This window comes from Perna viridis, chromosome 3 (assembly GCF_037379345.1).
Source record: "Perna viridis isolate PV_CMFRI_1.1 ecotype Kerala chromosome 3, ASM3737934v1, whole genome shotgun sequence".
NCBI lineage: Eukaryota > Metazoa > Mollusca > Bivalvia > Mytilida > Mytilidae > Perna > Perna viridis.
In genome coordinates, this window is record NC_142447.1 from 59,840,861 (window position 1) to 59,858,814 (window position 17,954).

The 17,954-nt window shown below is 35.2% G+C and overlaps 1 pseudogene across 1 annotated transcript; it reads left to right on the top strand.

Moving 5' to 3' along the window:
• Positions 1-1,088: 1,088 nt before the first annotated feature.
• Positions 1,089-17,659, top strand: LOC148623173 (uncharacterized; annotated as a pseudogene). The gene is made up of 8 exons (XR_015920794.1): positions 1,089-1,301; positions 6,261-6,469; positions 7,298-7,477; positions 7,689-7,985; positions 8,226-8,472; positions 9,041-9,277; positions 9,589-12,070; positions 16,462-17,659. The product of XR_015920794.1 is annotated as an uncharacterized LOC148623173 (transcript).
• The last annotated feature ends 295 nt before the right edge of the window (positions 17,660-17,954 follow it).

Consider the following 17,954-nt stretch of genomic DNA (forward strand, 5'->3'; position numbering starts at 1 on the left):
CCAACACTGAAATTGAATAAATCTTGCATCAACAGGGGCGTAGCTAGGCCTGTTTTAGTTGTACTCAAAATTACGGCGAGGGGTCTTGGGGGGGGGGTCGTTCAAGGCCCCCAGTGAGTCCTGAATTTTAACGATTTTGGAGCCAGTTTTTCAGAGCCAATAATACGTTCATGGTATGCATATGTGATAAATAACCTTTATTTCATCTTTAAAATGTGTGTTTTTATTTTTGTTACTTTTTCCGAAAGTACGCAACTGCGTATTTGCGTATAGGCAGCTACGCCCCTGATCAAACCCTGTAAAATAATATCAAAATACACAAATTCGAATCAAATAAAGCCAATGATAAATGTGAAGTAAAGAAATACTTCATGGGAGATAACTGTAACTTTCATATACCCTGAAAATAACTGTAACTTTCATATACCCTGAAAATAACTGTAACTTTCATTTACCTTGAAAATAACTGTAACTTTCATATACCCTGAAAATAACTGTAACTTTCATATACCCTGAAAATAACTGTAACTTTCATATACCCTGAAAATAACTGTAACTTTCATATACCCTGAAAATCGTATTCATTACAAATGCAAGACATTTGTAGATTTAATAGAATTTGACAGTGTCTCAGTCCAAAACAATTATCAACTACAGAACAAAAAATATGAAGTTCAGAAGCACGAGTAACAATTTTAGTGTATCTGTTAAAATTTCAGAAGTTAATCAAAACTGATCTGGATGTTTTGACAAATACACCATACCTATTCTCGATATATTATCTACATTGTAGTATCTTCATATGAGTTTTAATTGTTTTGTAATCAGCTACTATAAAATCCTACTTAAATTAATTAGGTCATCCCTTGACTTCTATACAAATATGTATTATTCTTATCATGTATTATTCGTATTATAGGTCTTTTTAAATATAAACAAAACATCTTAGGGCAATAATAAATCCTGCATTTTTATATCAAATGTAATCCTAGCCCCCAAAAAATCAAATGGTAGTTTCCTAAAAACGATAAATTATCGACCGTTCTGCTTTTAATGTGAGAGAGTTTTTTACTTCCTGTTATGTGGACTGGATGGTACACTGGACACGTGCTTCTATTTCTTTTCTTGGTTAAATTGTCTTTTGTTCAAATAGTCATGATTTGTAAAATCGGTAGCTTACTAACAAAGACATAACAGCTTACTAACAAAGACATAACAGCTTACTAAGAAAGACATAACAGCTTACTAACAGACATAACAGCTTTAACAAAGACTTATTTTTTATGTTACATTTTATCAAGGTATTTCACTATCGTTTTCATTTTGAATATTCTTTTCTTTTCTTTTTTTCCTTCGAATTTTTAGGATAAATTGTTTATCATTTGTTTAGTTAGTATCCATGACAACAATTATATTGATATGTTTTATTGTAAAGCAGTTTCACTTGCAAATGATATAGATTGGGATTGAAATTTTGGTTAAATTTAGTTAACACATGTTTGAGATTGAAGAATTTAAACTTAAGTATAACATATAAAACGGCAGTATATACTGGTAGAAGCGTTGATCATCATACAATTGTGTAACCGAAGAAAAATATTGGTTCTAACAAGAACAAATTTGTAGTCCACAGAGGTTTTTCGAGGTTGGAGGACAAGTGTTCCATCAGACCATTGGCATACACATGGGTACAAACTGTGCGGTATGATCTTGACCGGTCTGTTTCTATATATTTGTAATGAAGCAAAGGTACTAGTAGAAAGAGAAGCGACAATTTCAGCATTATCTAATATATATACATGATACATAATCCTAATAACTTCAAGGAATAGTTACATTTAACCTGCCCAAACGGACTTGAAATTAAAGATGCAACCGATACATATAGCAACTCATATTCGCCCGTTTCGTACATAGACTTTAACTTATACATAGATGTCATATTCCTTTTTAAATGGAAACTTAAATACAAAGGTGATGATCTTGACTTTCACATATGTTTAGTGGCAATATATCAACATCTCCAGCCAATGGAGTATATAATTCACCGTCGATCCCTCACTGCATGTCATTTATGTACTGACTTAAATGACAGACAAGGATCAGAAACAGGAGTATTTTTCAGAGTTTGTTATCTTCAAAACAGAAGTTCACAAGTTGATTGACTGATCTGAAGTACTTATTTCATAAACAAGTTTACATGCATATTGTCATGTGCTGGTTGTCAAGCAGGACATGATTATTTTTCCGGTACACCTTATGTAACTCCCATGCATTTGTGTTGGTTCACATTGCAAGTACTTTATTTTTTGTTTGTGCGGTCTTGTTTGTCTTAGTTTCATTTTTGTATTTTCTGTTTGTATTGTAGATGTAACTATAGATAGTTACAGTGACTGGAATACGTTTTATACGCGGTAGCACACAATTATTAGCGTGTATCCAAGGGCGGATCCAGGATTTGAGTTTAGGTGGAGGGGGGGGGGGCGTTACTTCAATTAAATGCCATGCTAAGCAGGGCAAAACATATCATGGGGTGAAACTTGTGGTGAAATTTTTTCTTATCGATTTAGGGGGGTGTACACCCGGCACGCCTGCCCTTGGATCCGCGCCTGGTATCATATGTTTGAATGGTTTATTAACGACTTTTAGTCAGCTAAACTTCGTTTCCGAACATTATAGCGGGTAAGTACCAATTTTCTTCAATTTCTTGAAATGGCTTTTGACATCAGTTAGTTCGGACAAGGATTTATATATAGGCATTTCTAAATTAAACTTCTAACTCCTTCTTCAAATGTCAAACGATCATCTTAAAATTTGTTGTAAATTGATAAAAATGGTCTGACAGTGTTTATATAAGAGTAATCCAAAGGAACCAATGTTTTAGCGGTAATCAAAAGAATGTAATCCAGGGACAAAGACCAGACATAGAAAACAGACATACACAACAAAGAACATAAAGTAACTAAAATCATACATACAAAGTAACAAAAGCAGATGAACTAAAAACTGGGAGCATGACATATATATAAGGATGTTTACAGCTGTAGCTTCCCCTGCTTTCTGCTTTTTTGACACAATGTTTTATATGACCTAATTTTACCTACACTTAGAAATCGATGGTAAAGGAAAACTATTGACCAAACTTTAAGACAAACGTGATGACTTTTCATTCAGAATTGTCAACTTTCCTTTCATCTGTGGCAACATCCCTTCGGCTCCTGCGTATGGAGTGTTCATATCACAGCTCATACGTTATGCCAGAGCTTGCCGAAACTACACAGACTTTTTGTATCGCGCTAGAACTCTAACAAATAGGCTTCTGGAACAGGGTTATGTTGCTACAAGATTGAAGTCATCACTACAGAAGTTTTATGGTCGTCGTCATGAACTCGTGGATCGTTATGGTGTATCCATCTGCACCATGAAAACTTATTTTTTCAACGTGTCATAGTTTTCCTTTCCTCTTTCATCTAACCCGGACTTGACTTTTTATGAGCAGCTCGGCGACTGTTTTTCGAAAAGCAGAAGATGCTTACCTTACCGGTGCACCTGGTCTATGCCACCAGTTTTTAGTGGAGTCCGAGTTGCTCATTTGCTTTTGTTACTTTGTATGTTTTGTTTTATTTGCTTTATGTTCTTTGTTGTGTTTGTCTCATATCTATGTCTGGTCTTTATCCCTGGATTACATTCTTTTGATTTCCGCCAGAATTTACTCTTCCAAGCCTTTAAATAATTTTCTACATTTTGTTGGAAGGCCATCATCCTATCGAACAACCAGCACGTTTAGCAGTAACAAGTCAAGTTGTAAAGAAACAAAATTTCTATTTTCCAATTTTCTGGTCTCTTGCTTCAAAGTCAGAAACCTACTTGTCTGACTATTTTGATTTGACCATTGGTTGATCAGGCCAGCCTCAAATTCCATAACTCACGGCCGTCTTCCTCCCTATTACTTGAAGAGCTAATTGAATTATTATCTTCTTCCTCTTCCGTGCCATTCTGACTTTCTTCTCTGACATATTGTGTTGTCCATGATGGTAGATTTCTTCCAAAGTACATAGCAAGCTTGTTGATATGATAGATATAGGTGACGTCATCAATTTTTCAATAATGAATGGACCTTTTTCCAGCGATGCCAATTTTGAACTGACTCCGAACTTACGTAGTGGTTCGATAACCCACACTGCTTGTCCTCTTTTGAATGATCACTTTCCAGCTTTCAAGTCAACGTTTTCTGCAGGTTGAAGATATGCTGTCTAGCATCAGTTGACGTTTGGCTGGCGTCGGAATCCTTTGTAGTGGTGATGATTACTTGTAAGGGCTTGGTTACTTCCCTACCAAAAACATTGCATCTTGGGTTTTGGATGAAGACTTGTGGACTGAAGACTTATAGCCAATCATGACCTGTTGAACCTCGTCTCATTTCTTTTGTTTTTTTTTTTCACAATACATCGTCAACATGGTTGTTAATGTTCTATTATATCTTTTCAGTTTTTAGTGGAGTTCGAGTTGCTCATTTGTTTTTGTTACTTTGTATGTATGATTTTAGTGTCTTTATGTTCTTTGTTGTGTATGTCAAAGCATTGATCGCATTGGCAACAGTAATCTTGTTTACATTCTTTCATTGCCGACCTTTAGCAGGTTTCCTTCACTCTCGACAAAGTTCGTTCTACACCCAGGTGGAACATCATGATAGTGGTTCAGAACCTCATCTCTCATGTTTGATGACAGTATTAGCTAGTATTCATTGTTGTTATCACCTTCCCAGTGTCGGTATAAAACACCATTGTGGAGTTCCAAGCCATCCAAGTGACTACATATTAATTTCAAATGTGCTTCATTTGCAGAAATGTCTTCCCGAGCAGGCCTTTCTTCATCGTTTCCTTGGAAGTCATTATTGGTCTTATTGATTCATCTGACATTTGACTTTGTCGTGTAGATGTCATATCCCAGCCACCTAGAAGCATGCTATTGTTGTGTTTAACTTGCATGTTCCCTGTGATGACTCTAACTTCATGTGATTCTGATGGTAAATTTGTTTGGTTGAAAACCAAAAGTTCATATCAGGCACTGTCCTACAGGTCTCTTTGACTATAGTGGATTTCCTATGTTCTAGTTGTTCATCTTCTGTCTCAATGGTTTCCTTCAGCTTGGTGTTAGGTTGGTTGATTTGCGTACTGTCTTGATTGTAGTTTCCTTGCACTTCAAGCCACCTCGCTACCTGCCTTTAGGGGTTTTTCAGGTTCCTCATCCAACTGACAGCTGTATTGTCTGTTCGGGGGTGTATCATCTGGCCGTACATGTATGGATGGAAGTTTTTCAGTGCAATGACGAGAGCAAGTAGTTCTTTTCTGGTTTTGCAGTAAGTTTCTTCATGTTTATTAAGAGATTTGCTCATGTAAGATATGACTAGTTCTTCTTCAACTATTTGTGACAAAATAGCTCCAACTCCAACATTGCTGGCGTCTGTGTCAAGAACGAATTATTATCCCTCTGTGGGATATGTCAAGATAAGTGGGCTTATTAGTGACTGCTTAAGATTTTTGAATGCATCTTAGCACCCCTTTGTCCAGTTGAGTCTTTTCTCTTTACAGATCTTGTGCAAGGGTCTAGTAATGTCTGCAAAATCTTTGACGTAATCTTTGACACAAACCCAGGAGGCTGCTCAGTTGTTTGACAGTCTTTGGAGTTGTCTACCCTTGTATTGCAGAAATTTTGTCTGGATCTGTGCTGATACCTTCTTCTGAGACTACGTAACAAGGGAAGTCTGGAACAGGATACATTTCGATGGTTTAAGTTTAAAGTTAGCTTCTCGCAATCTAATAATAAATACATGTCCAGTCTGGTTACTTCTTCTTCAATGGAGGTGGCATATATGATCCATATATATGAGGCATTGAGACCATTCTTTCTATATCATTTGCCCATATGAGCATAGAAACAAAGTGGATAGGACACGGTTAATTCAATTAAATGACAAGCGTTTCAATTTGAAAATGGGATATAATTTTTCGACTACAATGAAAAGTTTGGCAAAACTATAGGATTAAGGAAAAAAATAATGCAAAATGTCAGGCAATCAAGTCATCTCAATGTCTTATTTAAAATTATCCACGGAAATTTAAATAAAACGCTGGGTTTTTTTTATCTGCATAATGGTTTGTGTTTTGACCTGATCACTTTATGGTTTTTAAACATCCTTTGATCTTACATTATGCATGACTATATTTTAGGTTGAGTGTATTCTTATTCTCTTTAACTAGTCATGAAATGCATGAACTATCTGCCATAGGACGTTAAGCGACATCAATCTATCAACATTCAGTGATGATTGAGGTGCTAGGACTTCCTGCAGATGTTACTGAAGGCGAAATTAGACGATTCTTTGAGCAGATGTCTGAAAGTGAAATTGGGGTTCTAGAACATGACCGAAGCACACGTACTGCACATGTCACATTTGATGACGACGATGGTAAATATCGTCTTTGTTTTATGATCTTTAAAGTTAACTAAGTATCGAGAAATAAAAACCAATGAATAATTTCCATTTAAAATATTTTTGTTATCAATTTCTTCGTATCTTCTAATTTGTTCTTGATTTTTTTATTCTTTAAATATTTAGTATTTGTTACTTTAGTTTGTTTGTGTCTTTAAGTTGTTAATGTGTCTTCATAGTATTAATATTTATGGCTATTGAAAAGTTGGTTAAAAGATCGCCATTGCTATTCAGAAACTCAACTCTGGTTGTCATTAGCATTTTCCAGTCAGAAGATAAATACATTCCTCCGGATATGGATGAGGCTATCAGTTTGTATATACGAAATTGTTTACAAACATGTCCATGTAAGAAACAAGCAGGTGATGAAAAATATTATATTGCCGAAATGCATTTCAGATCAGATACCAACACCTATCCAGCCAACATCAGATTTTAGCTTTTAGTAAAGGTTCTGTGGCATCAACAAATATGTCTAATGAGGATGAACATAACACAGAAGGAGTCGATGATCTACAACAATCTCCAGCAGGGAACAAAACTCCTGGGACATACTGACACAACACTCTTCACTAATGTTCCAATCCATTTCTAAATCATGATTGAATGGTCCCTGAACATCCATCAGCATTCCAAGTAACAGGGCAGAGTTCTTTTAACACCAGAAAAATAAAGTATCAGAATGCAGCTTCTTACATACATGTACATAAAGTATAAAAGACTTCAGCAAATTTTCATTATATTATCTTGCCACTGTGATGACCAAACTAAGTTTTGGTCAAATGTATACTATTCATATTTCAGAAGAAAATGCCCAGCAATCATTAAAGATGATAAAAGTCACTAAAATCCCTGCCAATGCATCAGAAAATACCGTCAGATTTTTCTTTGAGAACAAGAGGAAGTCAGGAGGAGGAAATATAGAAGACCTAGATTATGACCCTGAAACTCAAACTGCCATCATTACATTTGAGGAAGAGGATGGTAGTATAAAAGCATATTTATATACGTAATTGGTGTTAAAATAAAAATGTATCTAATTTCTTATTGGTTGTGATTAATGGTTTTCAACTGTCTGTTAAAAAGACTTACAATTGTAGAAATTAAATTGATACATGTTTTCTGTAAACTGGTTTTACTGTGTGATTGAGTTACTGAAATGAAGATTTGAGAAAGAGTAATTTATGCGTTTCAGTGGCGGAGCGAGTGATAAGCAGAACTCCACTACTACTACAGAACACGGCTATTGATGTGGAGATATTTAATACTCGCCCATCAACCACTGTTATTGTGGAGGGAGGACCAGACGATGGATTTGCTGAGAATGAGTCTATGGAGTTTGTAATAGAAGTACGCGGGATGAAACCAACCACATCTGAGGACACCATTATGTAGTATTTTGAGAGTCGGAAAGGTGCGAGAGCTGATGTAGAGAAGATAGTTCACAAAGAAGAGAAAAGCATGTATTTACTATGGTTCAAAGATGAGAGTGGTATGTATCATTTGTTCGACGATTATCAATTACTAGTATACGATTTTTGACATATCAAACTTTGAAAATCGTTCAAATCACTATTGTGAATGATTCCTACTTCAAAAAGTTGTTATTATAAAATGTATGCACTAAAATGTTGTCCTTCATTAGATATAATGATACATTAGAGATTGTGTTTAGTTATCAATATTAAAACGGCATGGTCAATGAAGACTTAATACCAGAATTAATTTTTAGCTATTGAGACCGTGTTAAGTAAATCTCACAAGGTTGATGGTCAGGTGCTGGATGTCAAAAGGTATATCCCACCACCGCAACAAAAAGCAGTACCAAATTTTGACAATAAAGTTTACATCACTGGTATTAATCAGATGACAACTAAGGATAGGTTAGAGAACTTCCTAGAAGCCAATGCTAAAGCTATTCCTGAGGAGGTTATCTTTGAAGGAAGGGACAGCGTTGGTAACATTTGAAGAACGTCTAGGTAATAACGTTGCCATAGAAACAAATTATATTTCTATTAAATCATTTTCACTGTAGATATGAACTATATCTATGAGATTAATTAAAACAAGTTATATATCAGTATTCGATCCAGTTCATATTTTTGCTATTTGATTATTTATTTCCGAATGGTTTCAAGTAGAAAATTTAGTATCCGAAAGAAAAAATTCTCAGTTATCTGTAACTGTTTTGTATTCATGTAATTATACCCCTCCCAAGCAATGTTTTTGGGCATATAGAAATCCCCCTGTCTGTATTTGTGTATGTCTCGTGGTCTGTCTTTGTATCCACCTATCTGTCCTCATATCTTTGTAGTGAAACTAAACTGTTAGGCATCGCATTTAAATGTGCATGAAGGATGATATTACCTAATGCCTGCAAAAGTAAATTCAAACTAAAGTTTTTAAATGTTTAAACCTTGTAAGATCAACTCATCATAAACCAATTAAGGAATTTTAATGAAGGAAAGTTAAGAAAAGAATCATGTGAAAATATTGCATAAGAAGACCTGTAATGAGAAGAATATGTTTTATTTCTATATTGTACAGATATAGAGAAACTGAAGCCGGCCTGTATGAAGAGACCTTTAGATAAAAGTTACCTCCAGATCCACAGTGTACCTATTACAGACTGTGTAGTGGTAACAGGTTTCACAGAAAGCATAACTTCTGATACACTGGAGTATTACTTTGATAACAAGAGGCGTTCTGGTGTAGAGGGGGTCAGGGATGTCAATTTAATGAAGGATGAAGGAAGATGTCTCATCTACTTTGACGATCCACAAAGTAAGTCCAAAATCATTTTGGATGCTCAGACGGTAGCCACAGTGACACCAAATTTGATTGTTTACAATATTGATACATTTTTTAATTTTTTTGTGTTGACAATTTTCTTCATAAGGGTATTTGGCAAGTCAAAGTGGCCAATATTTATTGCTTGGAAAAATATTTTTGGACTGTAACCTTGAGTATATATTATTTGTATAAAGCTCATCCATTATATAGTAGTATTTTTCTGCCAATGTTCAGAACCATTAGAATGTGTAAATGTTTGTAAATATCCTGTTCCTATATTAAACATGATGTTTATTACACAGGTGCACTTGATGTGTGTAAGAGGAGCCACAAAGTTGAAGGTCAGACACTGAGTGTAATGGTATATTACCCTTGCCCAGGGCAACCTGTGTCAAGTGATGGGCCTAAGTTTAAATCATTACAACCAGTACAAATCAATGATATAAATCCAAGCAAGATTAGGTTCTTACTTGCTTCTAACACAAACCTGAAGGCTTTGGAGAAACAACTGTCTCATCTCTATGCTGAAGTTGACTGGCCTGACATTAAGAACGTCAATGATTCCCTTCAAGTGAGGTGCGTTTTGACAGAGGATGTTTCTGATTGGAGAAAAATAGGTCAATCCTGGGCTAGATTTGTTAAACATGTTGTGGAAAAATTCCTTGACATGTTGGCAGTCAACGAGGTAGAAATATTGCAAGAAACTTGGGATGAAGTGTTGCGACAGTTGAGAGGAATAAATATTCAAAATCCAGAGAGTGTAGCACTTCAAGTGATGAAGGATGAGTATAAAGTAGCAATATATGGTTATAAACTACTTGTGGATGAGGTTTCTGTGGAAGTTGAAAAATTGTTGAAGAAGTGACTGTAGAGTTAGACAGAAAGAAACAAAATGTGACAGAAGAGGTATCTCTCAAGCTATTCCAAATACTTGTCCTACTCTATATACATTTTATAGACACGCTTAAAAAAGAATTGGAAGGTTTACATGTACATCCTAAAGTGAAAGAGTTGAAGATGGTGTTTACAGGAATGTCATGTCAGGTTACAACTGCTAAGATGAAAATGTACGAACAACTGAATACAGTAGTGGAAGTTAATGCTGGAAAGTTTTCTGATGGATTCCCAGGATACCTAGAAACTCCTTAGGTCAAAATTATGCTATACAAGAAATGAAGAATAAAGGAATTGTGGGAGTAAGGGATGAACAGGAAGGAAGTAATTTAAAGATGTATTCATTGTCTGATGAAGATGCTGTAAATGATGTAGAAGTCCTGAAATATTCTGTCATTGAGGTAACCATTCCTCTAGACGATAGACAGTCTGCTCTGTTATCCAGACCAGGATAGAGACAGAAAGTGAAGACCTTAGAGGAGGAATATAACAATGCTATATTACAGATTATAGATATTGATCCTAAAACAGTTGTAATTTATTTGACATCAGCAGTAGATAGCAGTGTTGTAAAAAGAAAGATAATAAATTCTTTTGAGCTTATAGATTCAGATATTTCCTTACAACACCATGAAAACAGAGCACAAGTAGTGTTAGAAGAATTTAAGCTTCCATCTCCATTCATTCTCCCACTCATCAACTGTTTTAAACTAAGATTCGTACAAAACTCCTCCCTTAATAGAGTATTCTTTGAGAAGCATATTGAAAGTCATCATGCAAAAGTTAGTTGGCCAAAACCAATGGATAGTTCGACAGTATTAGAATGTACTTGTACGCTGAACAAAGAAACTCCACATGCTATAAAACTTTCTAAGGAGTGGCAAAAAGTGGTCTTGAAAGAAATCACAAACATGTATGATATAATCACTGTTAACTTGAAGTTTGTGTTTCAAGTGGTAGAACTGATGAAATAGTCAAAACATTAATGGCGTCAACACCGTGTTCCCCAGACCATGTGATGGTCTTTCTCTTACACCATGAAAACAAAATTTGCATTGTGGGTCACAATGCAGATGTATTGGAGATGACAAAAATTGTTTCTGATCTTTCTAATCATTCGGAATCCTCATCAGAAAGTTTGCCGATAAGGCCATATCAACATGCTTTGTTTGAAGAAATTAAATTTTACCAAACATTGATGGCAGAACTTAAGGGTGTATGTATAATTTTAAATGCTGACAAAACAGAAATGAGACTAACTGGTCAATCATCACAAATTGCCATTGCCAAAACAAAAATGTATGATGTGATACAAAAGGCTGAACGAATGAAAATAGGTATGCGATCGCAACATTTCATAGAATATCTTATGCTACCAGAAATCAAACAATTTATACAGCATCAGCTTAGTATATATGGTTTATTTGGGGCATGGGATTTTACAGAAGAAAACATAATAAACATGTACTCTACCACAGAAGATCAAGCATCAGCTGCTATATTTGTCGAATCTGTGAAAGAACTAACAATAACGTTACGTTATGAGGATATAACATTTGTTTCTGGTAGACAGTGGAATGATGCAGCCAGAAAAATTGAAGAAAAGTACAAATTCGCATTTGTTCATATTGCGAGAGTAAAAAAGAATGAACTGGTCGTGTTTTATATACCTGTAGTGGATGAAGCGACCATGAGAGAGGAACTAAATAATGTTTTCAGAACATATGCTCAATCTGAAAAAACAACCCACGGTCTTCTACGCTCCAAGTTGTCAGGCAGTTGTTTCCGTTAGGAAGAAAATTACGGAAATGGAATTAGATGTACTTGTCATCGGTACAAATGGAAATTTGGACTCAAATACTGGTTTGGCTAGAAGTGTTCTAAAAATCGGTAAATATGTACATATTACATTTTAATCAATGTTAATATTTTCGATTACATTTTGTTGTAAACTCGTGTTATCTTTTATTTGAAAACGTATTGTGTTAGTTAATTCTGAGAGATATACATTTTATTTTGGCCCTATGTTAATTTTTATGGTATGATTTTCGGGTATTTGTTAACTATTCCCATAGTATCCACTACTCTTACCTTACATCATGATACTTAGTTAAAAATGAATGAATACGCCTTAACGTCAATAATATTTGACACGTCGTGGAATTGCATTATTGTTGCTATATCACTTAATTGCAATATGGTGGGTGCCGCTGGCGGAGCAGGGCGTGCTTACTCTTCCGCAGCACCTGGTATCACTCACGGTTTTTTTGTGGGAGTTCATGTTGCTAGTGCTTTAGTTATTTTGTGTGCCGTCTTGTTTCCCTTATATCTTCATTTTTATGTGTATTCTTGTTATTCGGTTCGCTACATTGTGTAGGTAGATCGTCTCTGTTTCATGCGTTCACGTTTAGGCTATGTTTTTGGATTTGACATATTTGAATCATCCCACTGCTTCAACGCGCCGGTATTTTTTTGCCGATCTTTACAACAACGCCTATGTGTAATTGTTATAACATTTATTGAGATGAAATGCTTAAATGATATATTTGAATACAACGATGGCGAACCACACTGTACCATATCAAAATGTGGTATTAAAAATTTCAAAACATGCAAAATCCTTATAACCGACTCTTACTTGTCCAGTTCCCTTACAAACAAAACCTTCCATACAAGAAGTCACAATGACAAGTTGCAAATCAACAAACTGAATATATGGATTAGAATGCAACCTATGTGGTTTAGTATATGTCGGAGAAACGCAAGAACGATTAAACAAATGAATGTGCGGTCATCGTTCGGGAATTAAGACCACCAAACTCCCGACTGTTTATAAACACTTTAATCAACAGATCATCAATCCTCTCTATGAAAGTTCGTATTTTAGAAAAAAAATTTACCACCCTACGAACAGTCCCATTCTTAGTAAAAACTATCGTATGGAAAGAGAGGAGTACTGGATACGCAGACTAGGTACTGCAATACCTCATGGATGCAATGACAAAATCATATGTATAGGAAACCTTTCAAGCCAATATAACAATAGCATTAATGTGATGAATTTATTTGACAAAAATCCAAGACGGGAAAGGAGTCATCGCCGCCGCCACTATACGTCACCTAAGTTACATGATGTCTCCATAGATGGTCTCCTTCCTTTCATACAAAAAAACTCATTACTTCATCACATTAGAACCAAACTTTATTCTATACCTCTCACTTTACTACACTCCCTTTACAAAACAAGTCTTGACACTCCTGTTTCTGACCCCACCTCATTATTATACAGACTTGTTGCCATTATTTTGGATATTGGTTTCCACAGACTCTTTAAACCAGTTTTTGTGAAAAGTCAAGATGAAGAAAAACGATGATTTCTTCCACTACCGTTTGTCAACAAAGGTATAGATGCAATTAATTTGGCTAACATCCTCCATCACAAAAACGTTACCAACAAAATTCCCCCATATTTCAAAGACAAATCCATTCCAATTATTTCATATTCTTATACTTCACCAATGCATCCAAAATTATCCAAAATTTTCAATTATAAAAGGCTATTGCAGAACCTCGAGATTGAGGACTTCAAGGCTAAACCACCTGACTGTTCTTGCAAAAACTCTCCATTCAAATATGGTCCTTCTGGTCACGTCGTTATAGGAGATTTAACCGTCATCGAAAACGAATCTCTGCGTAATATCCTTTCTAAAGGTCCCAAGTACCGTGAACCACGCTCCATAAATTGGAATTATAACTTTAAAGTGCTTATGGATGCCGTCGAGGACAAGAAGACATTGATTCTCTATCAGAATGGTTAAAGGAAGTGAGGTCTTTAATTTTGAAACGAATGAAAGTCTTAAATAGGTCAAAGAGTGTAAAGGCTACATCGGTTTTCAAAGACCCCGATGAGCAAAAAATTGTCTACTATACATGACAAATATGTCGTCGTACAAGCAGACAAAGCCCAAAACAACATTGTTTTTGTCTGCAAAATGTTTTACATCCAATGTTTATTATCAGAGGTAGACATAGAAAATAATAGCACTGATAAGACCTATACTGCTACCACACTCTCCAAAGAAGAGATTGTGGAAAACCATAAATCTGTGCTATCCTCTTTTGGTCTCTTTACCAAGGACGATGATTGTGATTTACCGTCTATGTACTGGATTCCTAAACTCCACAAGAATCCATATAAACAACGTTTCATAGCTGGATCTGCAAAATGTACCACCAAACCTCTTTCAAAACTTTTAACTTCTGTATTCACAACTGTCAAAGAGGGTCTACAGTCCTACTACAACGCTTGTTACTCCCGTAGTGGTATTAATTCAATGTGCATCCTGAAAAATTCGAAAGATCTTTTGGAGACAATCAGTTCAAGACTATTATCTGAATATAATAGCATTAAAACCTATGATTTTTCAACACTGTATACTTCTATTTCCCATACTCATTTAAAATCCCTACTTAAAACATTATACACCGTTGTTTTTCAAAAAAAAAAAAAAAAATGCTACACCTAGATACAAATATATAGTTCTTGGTAGAGATTCCTCATACTTTGTAAGAAATAATTCCAAATCATCTTCCAAATATACAGAGGAAGATGTTTACAAAATGCTGGAATTTTTCATAGCCAAATATTTGTCCAGTGTGGTGATCGTGTTTTTCAACAAACGGTCGGCATTCCAATGGGAACAAATTGTGCTCCTTTACTTGCTGACCTTTTCCTTCATTCTTATGAGGCTGACTTTATAGCTGTTCTGATCCGAAAGAAAGAATATCGTTGGGCTAGATCCTTTAATTTTCCGCAGTTTCCGCTACATAGATGACGAATTGGCTTAAATAATCCTGGTTTCGGGGATTTGATGCATCACATCTGCCCCCAAAGAACTTGAGATGAGGGATGCTGCAGACACTGTGAAGTCGGCCTCATGTCTTGGCCTGCACTTGGATGTCGGTGGTGAGGGAAAACAATTGGCCAAACTTTGCAACAAACGTGATGACTTATCATTCAAAATTGTCAACTTTCCTTTAATCTGTAACAACATCCCTTCAGCACCTGCGTATGGAGTGTTCGTGTCACAACTGGTGCGTTGTGTCAGAGCTTGCCGAGACTGCGCGGACTTTTTGTATCGCGCTAGAACTCTAACAAATAGGCTTCTGGAACAGAGTTATGTTGCTACAAGAATGAAGTCATCACTACAGAAGTTTTATGGTCGTTATCATGAACTCGTGGATCGTTGTGGTGTGTCCGTCTGCGCCATGGGGCTGATTTATTCAACGGGTCATGGTTTTCCTTTCCTCGTTTGTCTACCTCGGACTTGACTTTTTATTACCAACTCGGCGGGTGTTTCTAGAAAAGCAGAGGACGCTTACACTTCCGGTATGCCTGGTCTATGCTCCCAGTTTTCAGTGGAGTCCGAGTTGCTCATTTACTTTTGTTACTTTGTATGTATGATTTTAGTTACTTCGTTCTTTGTTGTGTATGTCTGTTTTCCATGTCTGGATTACATTCTTTTGATTACCGCTATAACCTTGGTTCCTTTGATTACTCTTTCAAATACATTCTTTAAAATGTTGTAAATACATGAAATTAATAAAGGTAGTTCATACCTATATATTTAGAGCATTTTTTCTTCCATCTTGCAAAAGCATACGGTCTTTTTTTTCAATGAGCAAATAGTGTTGGAAATGATGTGAAACAAATATGTTTAAATTACTAAAAAGCCTATTTCAAAAGGGGGAATAATTGGTTGGAATGATCTACAGAAACATCGGAATTTTAGATTTTAGATATTCCAAGATAAAGTTCGTTGACCCCAGTTTTCCTTTAAAATTATGAAAGAACGCATGTCAAACAATCTTCATGCAAATTTTTAAGAATTTTTCAGAAAATACTAGTTACCTTTTTTCAATAGTTTGCGAAATAGTTTCCTTCAGAATCTATATAAATTATCTTCATTAGAGCTAAGATACCTCGAAATCAAGCCACCTCTCTTTTATGTTAAAATTTTACTGTATGTTCATTCGAAGTCATCTTTGAGAAAAACATTTGTAAAAAATCCGAATGCAACAAAATATTAGGTATGATCTAAAAACAAATATTTTTAGGTCTAACAATACTGCTAGTACACACCTATTTTTATGAAAACAGAAGACATTTCATCTAATAATGCGTAACTACAAGAAAATTATTGCATTCCACAACACAGTAATTACAACTTTTTTTAAGTAAGTTTATTTTTTTTTATTTCTTTGTTGAATGTGTATTACAGAAGGTTGGAATACTCAAACAGAATCTCGGGATTATCTATTAAAGAGACATATGTTAATTGGAGAGGTGTTCTGTACTTCACCATCTCGCCTCAAATGTAAAACATTACTGTGCACCGTAATGCCAGTTTGGGTGGATGGCCATGCAGATGAAATTAAAGATCTCAGTGTCAGCATAAATACATCTTTGTCCAAAGCTGATACAATGGGCTGTCAATCTGTAGCGTTTCCAGGCGCACGATGTGCTGATGATTTTGGATTTCCAGCTATCGTTTACTTAAGAACTCTAGCTAGAGCTATGTTAAGCTACTTGAGAGACAATTCGCCAGGATGTAGTATACAAGATTTGTATATTTGTGACGAGAGTGAGCTTACGGATGTTGAATTCCAAAGAATCATATACGAGGATTATTGAGTCACTTATCCGGCTTGTTTCTTTTAATTTCTTGAAATTCGTTAATATCGGGATGTTCAGTTATCCCGCGAGAAGAATGATTTTCTTAATTCCTAATTGAAAATGACAATTGTTTGTGTATAAATAGAATTCTAAAAGAGAAGTTGAAACAAGCGTTTTCTTTTTCTCGATATTTGTTGATCAACATTGTATATATGTATGGGTACATAATGAATTTAGTATTTGATTTGGATGTTATACAACCTGTTAGATGCAGTTTACTGATGAGTAGGGTTTTTTTTTAAAATGTGTACGGTTGTTTTTTTTTTCAACCAAAATTCTCATTGAGAAACCGAATACATTTGATATATCACAAAAGTTCCGCTATTTTCTTTATTAATGATTAATTTAGAGTAACTTTTGATAAGCGTGTGTATTAATGTTAATTGCCATCTTGAGACACATAAAACCTTTTTTTTTCTACTTTATGCAGGCTAAAGTCAACCATTTGAAACCTTTATTTTGGGTATTTCCTTACATGTCACACTGTTCACTGTAACTTTACATGACCTTACATAGTATATAACTATTTTTGACACAACTTGACTTGTGATCTTGAAAATCAACTTGTACTGGTCATCAAAAATCATGTTTATTTGATCAGGGTTGGTTCTGCTTTTGTCCACTTGTGTATTGATTTGTGTTCGTGGGCCGCTGCTGTTTTTATCCTTTTTAAATTATGTATTACTGTTTTTTTTGTGTAAAATACCTATATATATATATATAAACCGTTTTATATTTATGAATTACCGTAATGTTTGATGTTCAGGCGTGGATTTTATTAAAAAAGCCGGGGATGCTTACCCTACCGGTGCTACTGGTCCATGCTCCCTGTTTTTGGTGGAATCGAGTTGCTCGTTTGCTTTTGATACTTTGTATTTATTATTTTAGTTACTTTATGGTCTTTGTTGTGTATGTCTATTTTCCATGTCTGGTCTTTGTCCCTGGATTACATTCTTTTGATTTCCGCTGGAATCTTGGTTCCTTTGATTGCTCTTTCCTTTCATTTAAAGTTTCTAGTACTTTCTTTGTAATTTATTT